The sequence below is a fragment of the Ailuropoda melanoleuca genome, chromosome 2 (assembly GCF_002007445.2).
Source record: "Ailuropoda melanoleuca isolate Jingjing chromosome 2, ASM200744v2, whole genome shotgun sequence".
NCBI lineage: Eukaryota > Metazoa > Chordata > Mammalia > Carnivora > Ursidae > Ailuropoda > Ailuropoda melanoleuca.
In genome coordinates, this window is record NC_048219.1 from 177,717,914 (window position 1) to 177,735,484 (window position 17,571).

The window sequence follows — 17,571 nt, forward strand, 5'->3', positions numbered from 1 at the left end:
TGAAACTTGACCACTCTCTCACACCATACACAAAAATAAACTCCAAATGGATGAAAGACCTCAATGTGAGACAGGAATCCATCAAAATTCTAGAGGAGAACATAGGCAACAACTTCTATGACATCGGCCAGAGCAACCTTTTTCACGACACATCTCCAAAGGCAAGAGAAATAAAAGATAAAATGAACTTATGGGACTTTATCAGGATAAAGAGCTTCTGCACAGCCAAGGAAACAGTCAAAAAAACTAAGAGACAGCCCACGGAATGGGAGAATATATTTGCAAAGGACACCACAGATAAAGGACTGGTATCCAAGATCTACAAAGAACTTCTCAAACTCAATACACGAGAAACAAATAAACAAATCATAAAATGGGCAGAAGATATGAACAGACACTTTTCCAATGAAGACATACAAATGGCTAACAGACACATGAAAAAATGTTCAAAATCATTAGCCATCAGGGAAATTCAAATCAAAACCACACTGAGATACCACCTTACGCCAGTTAGAATGGCAAAGATAGACAAGGCAAGAAACAACAATTGTTGGAGAGGATGTGGAGAAAGGGGATCCCTCCTACATTGTTGGTGGGAATGCAAGTTGGTACAGCCACTCTGGAAAACAGTGTGGAGGTCCCTTAAAAAGTTAAAAATTGAACTACCCTATGACCCAGCCATTGCACTACTGGGTGTTTACCCCAAAGATACAGACGTAGTAAAGAGAAGGGCCATATGCACCCCAATGTTCATAGCTGCATTGTCCACAATAGCCAAATCATGGAAGGAGCCGAGATGCCCTTCAACAGATGACTGGATTAAGAAGCTGTGGTCCATATATACAATGGAATATTACTCAGCTATCAGAAAGAACGAATTCTCAACATTTGCTGCAACATGGACGGCACTGGAGGAGATAATGCTAAGTGAAATAAGTCAAGCAGAGAAAGACAATTATCATATGATTTCTCTCATCTATGGAACATAAGAACTAGGAGGATCGGTAGGGGAAGAAAGGGATAAAGAAAAGGGGGGTAATCAGAAGGGGGAATGAAACATGAGAGACTATGGACTATGAGAAACAAACTGAGGGCTTCAGAGGGAAGGGGCTGGGGGAATGGGATAGACTGGTGATGGGTAGTAAGGAGGGCATGTATTGCATTGTGCACTGGGTGTTATACGCAACTAATGAATCATNTGAATCATCGAACTTTACATCGGAATCCGGGGATGTACTGTATGGTGATTAACATAATATAATAAAAAAATCATAAAAAAATAAAAGCTATAACCTCCCCATAAAAATTAAAAAAAAAAACAAAGAAGGTTTTGGTGCTTCTGACTTCTACTGTACAAATAAGGGTCCAAAGATATGACAGCTATAACTAAAGTGAATGAATACCTACTCTGGATTGATTGGATTCTTTTTAACTATAGCCGAAGTTGTTCTTTTTTTTTCCCCTAAGCCTTACTTATGCTTAACTAGGTTCCTTATAAACTGTATAATCTTTTCTTGCTTATTGTTTTGTGATATCCATGTGCCTTCTCCTAAGAATGGGACAAGAACATCTCAAAACGAAAAAAGTGATTATTGATTCTCTAAAACTATTAGGAACCCCCTTATGCAAGGCAATCGAAACAAATATTAGCAAGGATATGATAATAAAACAAGGGCTATCTTTTACAAATGAATGTGCAGGCCAGAAATCCTCTGAATATTTCTGCTCTCAGAAAATATTTTCTCATCAATTTCCTCTTCCTGTGTGATTGCTGTCGGGGCCTACTGGAGGGAGTAGAATTCTTTCAAATGTTGGTTCTATTAAAATGTACTTGGCTTCTCAACTATAAACAGTTGATGTACCATTTTTATTGCCCTCAGTTTTAAAGCGCAGCCCCACGAAGAGAAACAAGTTCCATTAACACTGGCTGTTGCTGAAGATTATAGGACTAATTTAGCATTAAGAGGATTTTTATCCAGGGTGCTTCTTGGCACAATTTCACATATATGATCTAGCACATAAGCATAGAAACCAAAGAGCAATTTACATCGCTTCCCAAATTTTAGGATAATTTAGATTGGCAGAACTAAGATGAGAAACACAGTTTTCTTTTTCTCTTCCATCATCGGATGAGTACTTTTTTTTTTATTTTGTTTTATTAGTCACCATACAGTACATCCCCAGTTTCTGATGCAACTTCTTAATGCATGGACTGCAATAAATAAGGGTTGTCCTTTGGCCAGTAAGCGACAAATATTTTCACCACTCTATCCTTATGTCTTATTTTTCCCCCCTAATATCAACAGATATGTGTAATAAATACATCAAAAAGCCCGGGTTCAAGTCACAAGCTTTTCCACTTACTAGCTGTTTAATCTTGGACAAGCCATCTAATCAAAATCTTTCACTGAGCACTTACTATATACATCAGTAGACTATAGGTAAGCTCTTCTTTGATATCACAGATTAATTTATTACATGCTATCTTATTAGATGTGTTATCTTATTTAACTCTCTCCAAAATGCTATGAGATAGGTAGTTTGATTATCCTCATTTTACAGATGAAGAAACCAAGGCTCAGAGAAGTCGAGTGACTTTGCAAGGTCACTAAGGTTGAACTGGGACTTGAACACCAGACCAAAGGCCCATGGGTTTGATCAGTAGTCTCAATTTGCCTAGAGTTTTGAGTTTCTCATGTGTAAAATGGAAATCAGAATAATGACTCTCTCAATCTCAAGATTTTTACAATAATTAAGACAATATTACATAAAGGGATCATTACTATTGTTATAGTTTTTGCTGCTCTATTTTCTCATTATAGCAGATTAAAAACTACGAGAGCTCTCTCATTTCCAACTATTTCCTTATCCCCCAAAGCCAATCTCTACCATCCCCTACTGACACTTCCCAGTATCATTCATTCTTTCCCATTTGTTTCATCAGTTGTGTTAGTGACAGTGCCCACCACTTTTTGTAATTTCAATAAATGTGTAATTCTTTTTCTTGCTCCTGCCTTCTACTCACCCTGATATAATCTCCCATGCTATCTGATTAATATACACAAAATACAATATTCCCATTACCATGTGATCTTTTTTATTGCTTATCAGGTAAGGGCATCCTAATGACATCACCCTGGTATTTGAGACTCTGGGTCTCTTGGACCTGTATCACCCATTCAAGCTCATTTCTCAGTAGCATCTGATGGAATTGGGAGGAAAAACTTCTTTACTGGGTGTCTTCTTTACTGGGAGGCACTGCTGATATTTGGTGGAAAAGACAAGCTTATGCAGGGGCCTCATGAATTAGAGACCAGAGACACAAGCATCATATAAATACATGCATTGTAGATCACAATTATATAGAGGAGGGGTGAGTGGGGGTGAAAACTAACCTAGGACAGAGGTTCAGAGAAGGTTGCCTGAGGTAAAGACCATTCACCTTACATCCCCAACACCATGAACTTCCTTCCCTTGAAAAATGTCCCATTTGGGGTGCCTGGGTGGCTCAGTCAGTTAAGTGTCTGCCTTCACCTCAGGTCGGACTGAGTCCCGCATCCGGCTCCTTGCTCAGCAGGGAGCCTGCTTCTCCCTCTGCCTGCCACTCCCCCTGCTTGTGCTCTCTCCCCCTCTCAAAAAATAAGTACAATCTAGGGGCGCCTGGGTGGCACAGTGGTTAAGCATCTGCCTTCGGCTCAGGGCGTGATCCCGGCGTTATGGGATCGAGCCCCACATCAGGCTCTTCCGCTGTGAGCCTGCTTCTTCCTCTCCCGCTCCCCCTGCTTGTATTCCCTCTCTCGCTGGCTGTCTCTATCTCTATCGAATAAATAAATAAAATCTTTAAAAAAAAAAAAAGTACAATCTAAAAAAAAAAAGTCCCATTCTTCTCCATGCAAATCCAATTATCCTATTAGCCTTCCTCAGGATGCTGTTTAAGTCCTACTCACAATATGAAGCTTTGCTAACTTCTCTAGCCTCCAAGGATTGTATTTTTTTTTAAATTAGTGCATCTGTTGTTCTTTGTTCCTTATCAAAGTTGACTATGTAATAGATTATGCGCTTTAGGGTCAGGCACGGTAAGTCTTGCCCTCACAACTTGATTATTGATATTTTTATCTAAAAAGCCTGTGTTCTTCACCTTTAGATTCCACACAGTGTTATGATAAATGGGTATTTGTTTAATGAATAGCTGAGTGTTCAGTGGGTGTGTGCATCTAGATGTCTAGAAATCTAGGCAACGAAAGTAGGGATCGGGAACATGGCTCTAATACCTTAAGCAACCTTCGTAATGTTTAAGATTAACCTAATCCCACTCTTGTTCATTTGCTTTAGGTTTTATTTGAACTAAAATTTGATACTCTTTGAATTAACACTGCAGGAAAACGGACTGCTTATTGTTCTGGAGGTTTGGTTACATCACCTAATGTTAACACAGGATTCGTAATAACCCCAAAACTGAGCTCGCCTATGAGATTCACTCATCCCTGTCATTTGCCTTCCGGATTATCTACGTAATGCCAAATTTCCACATAAAACTAAAGATAAATCAACAAAATAAAGACCTTAAATCTCAGCTCTTGGCATGCCTCCAAAAGAAATGTGATCTATAACAAAGTTCTGTTGCTTTGTTTTTGTTTCTTCTAGTTTTCAGAGTTCTGCTTAGCATGCAATCTTAAAACAGCTAATTAGAACTAACAGGATTCAATGGAGGCAAGTGAAGTTTTCAAAGCAGATTAGGTTCAATTTGGTACAAAATCTGTCAGAGTAATAGCATTAGTAGTTGTGTAGAAAGGTGTGTGAGAGCTTAAGTATGTCATGCTCTACTCAAATGTATTTGTTTCCTTTTGTCTATGGGTTAAATGTCAAAGCAGAATACTACTCACATGAGGGAAATTCTAGATGATGCACAGTTATTTCTACTCTATTCCACTCCCACTCTCAAAGAGACTATATTCAAAATAATGATGCAATGATATAAAGTTCATTCTCCATAGATTCCTTGCAGGTGGTCATCAGATCATAAGCTGCTCAAAACACAGAAACTCTACATTTTCTCTATTTCTAGTATCTCACTTCTACACTTTAAACACAGCATACTTTCAATGAATATGACAAAATAATAACCTGCTCAAGAGGCAAGCATTCTGGCCTGTATTTCACGGTCTTCCATTGACTTGTAAGTAAATTTGAACAGATTTCTTTGTATCTCTAGCCTTCAGGTATTGTACCAAACTTGTTCATTTGTTCAACAAATATTTGTTGGGTGACGACTAAGTACCAGGAGATATTCCAGAGAGTGGTTCTGGTAGCTATGCCAACAGCAAGGTGAGTGTTTCTAATAGAGATGAATGATTCTGCTTGACAGATAGCATTGGGAGTAGAAAGTGGATTTGAGTAGTAAGACCAGATTAAATCTTGGCTTCAACACTTACTTAGATCTGTCGCTACAACCTCTGAAAATAAGAATCTTCATCTATAAAACAGTAATAGTTCAAAAAATATGTAATGATGCCTCCACAGGCAGGCACTGTGCTAGGTGTGAGGAATGCAGTATGGCCTCGAGCAGATAAGAACTCGCCCATGGTGGGGCTGAATATTTCAAGCATGTTCAGCACATACTACTATTACATCACTGACTCTTGGTAGTCTGTGTGGTGGTTTTAAAATGTGTCTATAGAATCTCTGACACTTTTTCCTTCCAAAGATAGAACTTAATTCTCTTGTCCTTGAATATGAGCGCGGGCTTAGTGACTTGTTTCTAATGAAGAGAATGTGGTTGGAGGCTTCCGAGGCTAGGTCATAAAAAGGCTAGCATCTGCCTGACTGTCTCCTGGATTGCTTGGTCTGGGGAAGCTTGCTGCCATGTCATGAAAACACTAAAACAGCCTGTGGAGAGAAGCCACAACTTGGGACCTACAATTGGTACCAACCTGCTAAGCATGTCAGCCATCCACCTTTAAAACAGATCCGCCAGCCCTAGTCAAGCTATCCTAGGAAGCCAACTCCAGTAAAACTGCTGCAATCTCATGAGAGACCCTAAGGCAAAACCACACACTTAAGCCACTCCCAAATTTTGGACCCATGGGAACTGGAGGATAATAAATGTTCACTGTTGTTGCTGTTGAGTTCGGGGAGGAAATTTCTTACAGATAGATAACTGAGCCTATGATAGAAACATCTGGGTGAAGATAAACAATTATGGTGGATGACCTTTTCAAGTTTCCCTTAGTTTATCTCCCGTGTTGGAAAAAGAAAAACTAAATGGTTCTTCACGGCCTTCTAGTGTTTCTTTTCCTATAAGGGGAAAATCCAAACTCTTCGGTCTAGTGTTGAAAGCCTCACATGATCAGAAGCAGCTTGGTCTCTCCTACTCTCCAGCACTGACACTCTCCATTGGCTGATCCAGTCTACCTATCCTCAGTCAGTTTTTGATCATGACCTTCCTCAGTCTTGAAGGGCACATCTCTTCTTGTTGCATATGCAGCACATTCATTTGTCTTCCTTTCAAGTTTAATTTAAGTCCTGCAGTAATTCTTGATGAAACTAGCGCACAATAATTTTAAAACTTTCAGTAGTTTTTATTGCCAATATGACTTATTAATACTTTTTTTCCTAAGTATTTGGACTGTTACTACATGTTACTGTCAATTAATCACTAAATATTTGAGTTCCCACTACGTGCAAAGCACTGTACCCAGAGCTATATTTAACATTTACTTTAGTTACATTTAATTTTTTTTAAAGCTATTATGGCATATAACTTGTGTGTGTGCATGTGTTTCACTCCAGAGTTAGACTGTAAGCAACCTGAGGACTGAACACAGACCTACTCTTCACAGCCTATGCACATCTGTAGAGTATGAACCTCCACAAACCAATTTTTGACATTTTCTCATTCTCCTGATATTTATGAAGCTAGAAGTAAGCGATACTATGTTAGCGTGTGCAGTACTTGTCAAAGTGGAACTAGATTCCCATGCAACTACATTTATGAAATCATCCTTGACAAACCCATGTGCATACAAGTTCAGGAAATCATGAACACTCTCATCCTTAGTTATCAAACTAATCAGAGTGGAGGCATTCTCCTCAACTGCCCTGAAGATGTGATCTTCATAAGACATGAAAATGGTGTGTGACTTCTAGCATCCTGAGGACTACAGTGAGAGATCCAGTGCTAAAATGAAGCAGGGATTGCTGGCAAAGTTTTCCCCAAAACTAATCAAAGAATTAAATCCATTCCCTGGTTGACTTTCACAGTAGTGAGCTAGTAAAAAAGCAACTGATTTACAAGATAACTGAGAAGATAACTGAAAAGAAAGGAAAAGGTAGCTCTCACACTTCAAGTTGCATCAGCATCACCTGGGGAGTTCTGTAGACTGTCTGGTCCTCACAGCCCCACTCCCTACAGCACCTCATCCATTCATCATCCAGCTCGTCTCTGCCATCCCCTCCACCACCACCACCAGATTCCTGTTTAGAAAGCCCAGGGTAATCCACATCTTTCAGCAGGTGTATTTATATGATTTGGATTAAGGTAGAGTGGTTGAGTTAATCCATTTATACGTAGAAAACAGCTTGAGAAAATGTACACTGAAATGGTAACAACAGTTAAATCTTTAGAAGGCAAGATTATGCAGGACTTCTGCTTTTTACAATATGCATACATATTTTATTTTTAAATAATAAGCATGTATATCCATGACCAGAAAAAATATGAACATGTTATATTTTTACATTTAAAACAAGCTAATTTAAGAAAAAGTTCAAACGGCTTCTCATCCTCTCCAAAATAAAGTTCAGTCTTCTTGATACTGACCAAGTAGCCTCAGCTCCCTACCTGCAACAAAAATCCTTTTCCAGACAAAACAAACTCCTAATTCCTGGCATATCTAACTTTGTCATGTCCTGTGGCCCCACTAATGTTGGTCGCTGTCTGTGAGGAATGCAGACACTGGTTGTCTAGCTGACAAACTCCTCCTCATTAAAACTCATGCTAAGACGTAGGACTTCCTTGTGAAGATGTTCCTGATATCACAGGCACTGCTGTGGGAGCCACACTGGAGCCCAAGGCAAAAGAAGTCAGTAATACTGAGCCTGACTTTATCTAAAATGTTAATATTTTGTTCATCATAGAATTTTTTTAAATTTATAATAATTTTTTATTATGTTATGTTAGTCACCATACAGTACATCCTTAGTTTCTGATGTAGTGTTCCATGATTCATTATTTGCGTATAACACCCAGTGCTTGATGCTATACGTGCCGTCCTTAATACCCATCACTGGCCTATCCCAATCCCCCCCCACCCCGAAGCCCTCAGTTTGTTTCCCAGAGTCCACAGTCTCTCATGGTTGTTCATCATAGAATTTTTAAATTAATTTTTATATTTTAGAATATTGTATTGAAATATGATTGACCTTGATTACCGAGATTTTGCTAACCACTCCAAGTTTGCTTGCACTAGTATCCCCATAGTCCCAGCCCTGATCTCAGGTAAGGTTGTCTGGACTCTCTCTCTCCTCTGCTGATTCGCTTTTGAGCCTACCTCCACTGTGGAATTTACCACATTGCGTATTTATTTATTACAGATTCTGACACACTTATTAACCTCCTATAGATCTGATTGTTCTGAGGGTTCATGGCTTTCTTGATCAGCGCAGACATAACAGGTACCCTTAAAATATGGGACAGAAGCAAGAATAAATGTGAAACTATAATCAAGTCCTAAATTTTCTGAGTCTCAGTTATCTTATCTGTCAAGTAATATGATACTAGATTAGCTCAATGATAGTCAATGATTGATGTTATACCCTATATCTATATAATATCATAAATAATATAAATATAAAATATAAAATCCAACACAATTACAGCTCTTATTAAGTGCCAGACATTTATCTAAGTATTTAACAAATATTATCTCATTCGATTTTCACAATAACTCTGTGAAGTGGGTGCTATTATTAGTTTCGATATATAAATGTGGAAACTGAGGCTCAGAGCATCCAAGAGATTTACTTAAGGCTTGTGTTTGAATCCAGGCAGTATGAATCTTGAGTCTGTACTCTAAGCCCTTATACTGCCTCTCACAATAATAATTTTACATATAAATATAAATATGTAAATATATAACCCAAACCAAAATATTTTATTTTTAAATAACCACAGATTTTATTTTTCTTAATGTGAAAATATTATAAGTCATTCTAATTTGAATCCACAATAAAATTCTAACTGACTCAAGACCAGCAAATACCGTATGCTGCGCCATTTCTTCCATGAGGGCTGCTCTATTCTAAAAATATACACTGGTTCATTTATCAAAGCAAAAGACATAATATGACCTAATCAAAGAGCAAGAGAAAAGTTGAATAGTGAGAGCAACAGAAAATGACTAAGGTTTCCTAGACCAGGTTTCCTGGGTGATACTTATTAGGATGCTTAATAGTTACTCGGGAAAACACACCATCAGCCAACCACAGAGCCAGACCCTCACCTGGAGCCTGTGTCTGGGCTCTGTGCTCTTGGATAAGTGAAGAATAGGTTGAACTTTGTTAAATCTGCCTCTTAGCTTCAGGAGTATACTGGAAACATCCACTGAGTGAGATGACTTACTAGTGAGACTTTTATAAATAATAAATTATGTATCTTTATCATATAGACTTGAGTATTAGAAGTCCCTACCTGAGAGTAACAGCAGCCCCTCTGCTCTTTATGAAGGGAAGGAGAGAGATAAGGAGTGAAAAAGAGAAGACATGTAGCCCCCAGAGACGATGCCAGTGGGGCTGTCACCTCCGGGAAGCTAGTAAGGTAAGTCATCAGAAGGAGGGATGATGCAGAAAGGATGGGGGAATAAAACTCAGAAGACAAGAAATCTTCCGCTGTATAATCAGAAGCTGCTATTTACTCTGTATTTTTCTACTTTTTTTTTCTTTTAAGATTTATTTGAGAGAGAAAGAACAAGGAGAGGAGTGGGTGGGCAAAGGGAGAGGGAAAGAGAATCTCAAGCAGACTCCTGGCTGAGCACAGAGCCTAACCTGGGGCTTGATTCCGAGATCCTGAGATCATGACCCGAGCCGAAACCAGGAGCCCAATGTTTGACTGAGCCAGCCAGGTGCCCCTATTTTCCTACTTGTTAAATTAAGTTCTATTGTACTTCAAGATATTTCCGGCTCTCTGATGCAACTCTGTGTACCAAGCCTAACAGGTCATTAGTTGGGAAATCCTTTTGTCCTGTTATCTGGCATCAGGGTGTGCCCATCGGCATTGCGTGAGAGCACAGCAGAATTTCCCATAGGAGCAGGGGGAGATGGGCAGCCCCCAGCAGGAGCTGCAGCTGCCCCTTTGCAGGAGTGTGCCCAGGCCATGTTCACATTGCCTCCCTCCTGCTGGGTTCCTCCAGCTCGGTGCAGAATGCAAGGGGACACAGTCATAGTCTCCATTTTTTAGTTTCACAGAGTTTATCTCCATGGTGCCATCTAAAGGGTAATGTTTCCCTCCAAAATTGTTAACTACTGATTTGCTGATGATAGAAGTAAATGATGGCACTTTGGCTGGGAAATTCAAAAGTTGCTGTCACATTTTCTGAAACTTAAGCAAGAAGCAAGCTATAATCTCTCCCACACAAAAAATCTCGCTATACATTCACACAAACTCTTAGGTATTTGTGAGGGAAATTCCCAGGTGGATCTACCTGGGGTGGAGTGAGGGAGCTTTATATCCCTTTTCTTGCCCCGATATTAATGTTAGAGATATTTTTTGATAGGACACAGTCAGATTTACCTGGATCTCAGAAGTAAAACCAAACCAAAAGCAAGCTAACTTCTTGCCCTTTACCTATCTCAGATTCACATTGAACTTTATTACTATGCATGTCTGGGTGAATTTTATAATCCAATCACCCATATCTTTCAAACTGTACTAAATTCTGAATGATTTATTACATTCTTATTTTGTTCTCTCTGGTAGGAATCATGTGGTATCTGATATGAGTGTGAGGCTGTGACATGATTTCTGCTATTGATGTACTCTCTGTCTAATGAGTGAGTCGAGATTAAAGCATAAAGCATTCAAAAACTACCATTAGCCTGTACATCCACAAGAGAGATATAAGGAGAAATAACTGGAGTTTTGAATGAGCAGGGAAGGCAAAAGGGTAAGCCTTAGATGTGAGCTTGCCTTTTGATAGACGAGGAGGAAGAGGCATGAGCATGTGTGTCCAAGTGGGAATGAACATGGGAATGAACACAGCCTCTTTAGGCAAAGGCCTCATACTGCAGAGCACAGTGAACAGAAGGGTGGGTGAATCCTGATTATGAAGGTCTTGAAAGTAGGACAAAGGGGAGTTGAAACTTAATAGACCCAAAGAATATTTTAAGGGATTATCTGTGATACACTGGGGGAAGAATTAGAGGCTGGGCTTCCAGAGTGCCCCCCCCCCAAAATAAAAAGCTACTGAAGAAACACAAGTGTAATACAATGAGACCTTGAAGCAAGGGACTGCAGGAAGGATGGAAAGGGAGGGGTAACTCCAGGACACATTTCACAAGATAGATTCTGTCTCAAAGGCTCGTGGTTATGGGAGGTGAAGGAACGGGAGGAGTCAGGGATGACTCAGAAGTTTCTAAGCTGGGAGACTGCCTGGTGTTGCTGGCACACGTGAGAATGGAGAAATCAGGTGGGGCAACACCTGGCAGGAGATGAATGATGATGGGTTCTGAGCTTCCCAGAACAAAACTTGCATTAATTTTGAGCCAATCAAAATAGAAAAGGAAATTATTTACTATGGGTGCCTCAACTATTACTGTTTAATCATAAGCATGCTGGAGAGCATGGTGTACCCCAGAATGGAATCCTGTCCTCATGCACTTGCCGTCCCTTCGCTGAAAACAGGCCACATGGAACGTCAGAAGCAAGAGCAGGGCCAGAAAAAGCCTGGCTCATCTGACTTTCACAACTCTCATCGGCTCTTTCAACATAAAACCACACAATAGCTTCCTCTTAACAATTCAGGGACTGTAGGGACAGCAACACGCAGGGATCCCACAAGCCACCAATTAATCAATAATTTCAATCTTCCTTCTCACGTTTCTTCCTAGAGCTACTGACAAGTAGAAAAGCCAATAGAGTTCAATTTTATAGCCGTGTTCCATCTACGGTAGTGCTAACAGGTGGTATGAGGAAGAAAAGGAGGTGCTGTAAACGGAAATGAGCCGGACCTTAGGATTGCCATTGCTGGCAATCACGACCTGAATACAATTACGGAATCTGCAGGTAAAACAGTGTTTAAAATCCAGGCTCGGGGACATAGTACCCATGTGAATATGGGTAGATTACTTAGCATCTCTGTGCCTCAGTTTTGTCATCTCTAAAATTGGGACAATCATACTACGTAGTTTATAGAGACGATGTATCCACTAAGGAAATCTATGTGAAGGACTCGGCACGGTGTCTGACATGTACTAAGGTGTTCGATAAATTTTCACCCCATTAGTACTTTTATTGCATCCCTGAAGACAAAAGGTATGCTCTGGAGGTCAAAAGACATGCTGGTCATGGTGATCGTGCATTTACCAAAGCTACAGAGTCACACCCAGATGGGTAGTGTTCAGGGCACACATTTGGATGCAATTCAATTAGCAGTTGGATCCTGCCTTCCACCAGCAGCTCATTTTCAGATGTGAGATGGGCTGAATTTCTTCTCTTTGGAGGAGGCGAGGTATTAAAAGTGATGGTCTCGAGATAGAGTTTGATCCAGGCTATGTCAGTCTTACACAGTATAATTTCCATTGTGCTTTTAGTGGTATTTTCGACCACTTGAAAAATACTGTTTTTCATTAACTTCATAAAAATGTGACTCGTTATTTGGCAAGACTGCAATTTTTGGAGTCCACTTATCTCATGATGGCAGGGTGGTTTTTGTTTTGTTTTGTTTTTTGGTTTTTTTTGTTCTTGAAAAGTAGTGGGCTCCGCAGAAATTAGGAACTGCTGGCCGGCACTTCGTGGGTATGTGCGTGCTGAAAGGAGACAAAGATTACTCACTACATAAGAGCTGGGCTTAGTCTAAAGGCGTTTGAGGGTTTGTTTTGTTATGTTTATCTTTGCTCCTAAGCATGATGTTTTGGCTTTAAAGTTTGCCTCCTGACAAGTCACTGCATGTACAGATTATAAGAGGTTGGAACTATTTCAAATGTGGTGCCTTAGCCCATTTCTTCTCTACGTGAACAAGAAGCATCCGGGCCCGTCTGCCAGGCTTGGGAAGCCTTCCTTTCCTGGGACTTATTATTTGCAGAAGCTAGTTACGAAGCTGTGTCTGGCGACACAGAAGGGCGTAAGTGAAGGCAGGCGGTGCCAGAAGTAAGTATCATGGGGCGCCTGAGTGGCACAGCGGTTAAGCGTCTGCCTTCAGCTCAGGGCGTGATCCCGGCGTTATGGGATCGAGCCCCACATCGCTCTTCTGCTGTGAGCCTGCTTCTTCCTCTCCCACTCCCCCTGCTTGTGTTCTCTCTCTCTCACTGGCTGTCTCTATCTCTCTGTTGAATAAATAAATAAAATCTTTAAAAAAAAAAAAAAAGAAGTAAGTAACATGCACAGGACAGGGGCTCACCATGGCAGACATGCAGCAGCTTCCTGGCTCGCCAAACATCCAGACTTCTCCAGACATCCCTCAGTAAGAAAACCGTGGAGGGAGCCCTTTGAGTCACTAATTATATTTGTTCTAAATGATGTATCAGTCCTACACACCTGCCCAGCTATTCTGGGAGCATAATGTGCCCACGAGATAACTCCTTTCTCACCATAGCTGAGTTTCAGCTGAAGTGTAGCCTGGAGTTTCTTCCTTTCTCTGTTGCCCGCCTAGCACTGAAGCACTCACGGTAGCCCAGAAAGGATTTTAACTCTGTTAAACGGGACCTGATTTCGATGATATTACAACTACAATGATTCATGAGGAATTAGTCAGAGAAAGGCAGAATTCTCCACTGAATACTAATATTTAGGATAACTCTTTTTTTAATTTTTATAATAATATTCTTTATTATATTATGTTAGTCATCATACAGTACATCCCTGGTTTTTGATGTAAAGTTCGATGATTCATTAGTTGCGTATAACACCCAGTGCACCATGCAATACGTGCCCTCCTTACTACCCATCACCAGTCTATCCCATTCCCCCACCCCCCTCCCCTCTGAAGCTCTCAGTTTGTTTCTCAGAGTCCATAGTCTCTCATGCTTCATTCCCCCTTCTGATTACCCCCGTTTCTTTATCCCTTTCTTCTCCTACCGATCTTCCTAGTTCTTATGTTCCATAGATGAGAGAAACCATATGATAATTGTCTTTCTCTGCTTGACTTATTTCACTTAGCATTATCTCCTCCAGTGCCGTCCATGTTGCAGCAAATGTTGAGAAATCGTTCTTATCTTTGGGGTAAATACCCAGTAGTGCAATGGCTGGATCATAGGGTAGCTCAATTTTTAACTTTTTAAGGGACCTCCACACTGGTTTTCCAGAGTGGCTGTACCAACTTGCATTCCCACCAACAATGTAGGAGGGATCCCCGTTCTCCACATCCTCTCCAACGATTGTTGCTTCTTGCCTTGTCAATTTTTGCCGTTCTAACTGGTGTAAGGTGGTATCTTAGTGTGGTTTTGATTTGAATTTCCCTGATGACTAATGATTTTGAACATTTTTTCATGTGTCTGTTAGCCATTTGTATGTCTTCACTGGACTCTTGATTCATACATCGTAATGCACCTTTCCTCCTATTTCTTGATTTCATGATAGAGACAGAGATGGGGTGTTTATGTTCCTAATCTCTAACTTTTAGTCTACTTTTCTGAAACCTAAACAATGCAACAAGAGAAATTAGTACTGACTCCCAGATGTAAGAAATGTGAATCCATAAGCTTAAAACGAGAGTCTAGAGTCAGACTGCCTGGGTTCAAATCCTGACAGCACCACTTATTAACTGTGCAATCTTGGTCAAGTTACTTACTCTCTCTGGGCACTGGTTTTCTCCACTGTGAACTGAGTAACACGGCCATCACCACTCTAACCATCAGGCTCATATGAGACCAAGAAATATTTATTTTTATCATTGATTATTATGAACTCCCTTTAATCTTTCACTATAATAGATATGAGAAACAAAGAAAAACAACGATTTAAAAAAAAAAGAATAAAAATCCCTGAATCCAAATTTTCATTTTGGAGTTATTCCCTCTCTACCACAACAGGGAGAAAAAGCAACTGCATCTATACTAGTTTCAGATTCTCTACTCTGCTCTACAGATAGCACCTTCAATTATAAAATTATATTTTATACTCGCTTGATTAGAGGATGAGTTGACATTTTGGACACAGTTTGTATCTTGGCTCTATGTATAAGAGGGTAAAGTATGAGACAAATCTCAAGAACAAAGTAAAGATAGTTTCCAAAACCTTTCTCTCCTATCCCACATGACTGAGTTTTGAAAAATTACATTCTCTTTGGGCCCCAGTGTTCTCCTCTGTAAAATGAGAGGGTACTTTCCCTCTAATAGTTCTCATAAAGTTCTAATAAAAACAATAAACTATTTTTAACTGAGTCTTATAAGGTCTGAGAGACTAGCAGAAATACTTCCAATGTGTGAACTTCCCTATAATTCTGTTCTTTCCTACCCACAAACATAAAGACAATCACCTCATAACTATTGTTAGCATAAAACCATAAGTCCATAGTAAAAGGTGGTTATTCATCTCCTTCTGGATATTGTGTTTTTGCAGAACCTTTGAAAGATTAGGTCTTAAGCACTCATCATATGGATTTTTCCAATTTTTTCTTCATAATTTAGTAGAACTATAAGTGCTCTCCATGGTTTCCTCCATGAATCTCTAAATTCCATCAGGTAGCACCAATTAAGACTCACTCACACTCCTTGTATTTCTGTCTTGTAAGTTTTTTTGAGAGAAACTCATTACATAACTGAAAAAATCCTTATAAACAAGAAACTGGCAGAAATAAGTTGTTGAAAGAAGCTAATAAACTCCTTTTGTCACTATTGTTAGTGAACTGATAATTAGCATCTTAAACCAGTTCAAAGAGTGTTTATCCTTATGTGCTGAATGCATTATTTCTGAAGTCCATGCTACTTAAGGTAAGCAAGAATACATAAATTTCAACAATATACAATGGACTTAATCTGTTATAAAGAACTAATATACACACAGTATGAAGAGAACACAATTATGCTGCTTTTATAAACAACTTAATAACATCTCATCAACAACTCTGCATAATAACTTGAGCAAAAATCCTTTAGAAATGGAAAGGTGCTTTTCAAATGTAAGGAATTATTTATTCTAGCACCAAGAGTTTAAATACTTTACACTAATTGAACTGATGTTCTCTTCCAAATTATTCTATTGTGTATGAATCAAGGTTCTGCCATGGCTGTCATCTTCTTAGGACTGGGTGATTGAAAACCCCTTATTTTTTTAAAGTCACTAGCTCATTATTCTCTTTACAAATAATTCAGTATAGTCTTCTTTTACATAGCAAATTACCATAATTTACCTGAAATACAATCTGATTTACAGAAATTTGGCCTACGAGAAGCTTTTCAGAAGATGACCGCTTTGTGAGACATCAAGCATCTCACCTAACCTTCACTCCTCTACCAAGAAAACTGCTCCAAAGTTTAAGAACAAAAGCAAAAAAAAAAAAAGCCACCGGTCAGATCACTGGGCTCATCCCCCTCGGTTCTGAGGACTTCTTTGAGGCTTTCCTGCATCTCCATTCTGGATCCAAAAGGAAATAATGGCCTGAGTTGGCATGGTGCCCATTTTTCAACTAGGTAATGATAATAACGTAGCTAAAATAGCACCAACTGGAAAACAATGTTCTTTCAAACTAAATGTGTTGATACGTTTGCACCACTCATACCAGCCCTGAAGAGAGAGAAGAGATTTGTACAGTACTCTGCATTTCATTTGTTCAGCTGATCAAATACCAGTCTATGGTTTCTGCTACAACATGAAAGTAAAGGATGATCTGGCTTGAGACTGCCACTTATTTGTGTCGTACATACCACAATGAGCATTATGAGGTGAATAATAAATGAGTCAAAATTTTACAAAGATTAAAATATATTCTGGCTCCTACCTGCTTCATAATTTTTTAGATAAATCTTACAGGCTCACCTTTCTAACTAATTCAAAAAGCAGTGTGTTTTATTCAAAACACACTAAGTAGTTATACAAATACTTTCAAGTGGAAACACTATTTAAAAATTTAGAATAGAACACTAAGGAGGCATCAAAATAAATTTTAACTAGAATCCCAAAATTAGGGGCACCTGGGTGACGTAGTTGGTTAAGCGTCTGACTCTTGGTTTTGGCTCAGATCATGATCTCAAGGTCATGAGACTGAGTGCCGTGTTGGGCTCCACTCTCAGTGAGGAGTCTGCTTAGGATTCTCTCTCCTTCTCCCTCTGCCCCTTCCCAATGTGCACAGACACACACACACTCTTTCTTGCTCTCTCAAATTAAGTAAGTAAATCTTGGGGGGAAAAAATCCCGAAATCCTA

The 17,571-nt window shown here is 39.5% G+C and overlaps 1 protein-coding gene across 2 annotated transcripts in view; it reads right to left on the minus strand.

Moving 5' to 3' along the window:
* ABCA12 (ATP binding cassette subfamily A member 12) overlaps positions 1-17,571 on the minus strand; it is a 171,502-nt gene that overhangs the window by 142,065 nt on the left and 11,866 nt on the right. The gene's annotated exons all lie outside the window — the stretch shown is intronic.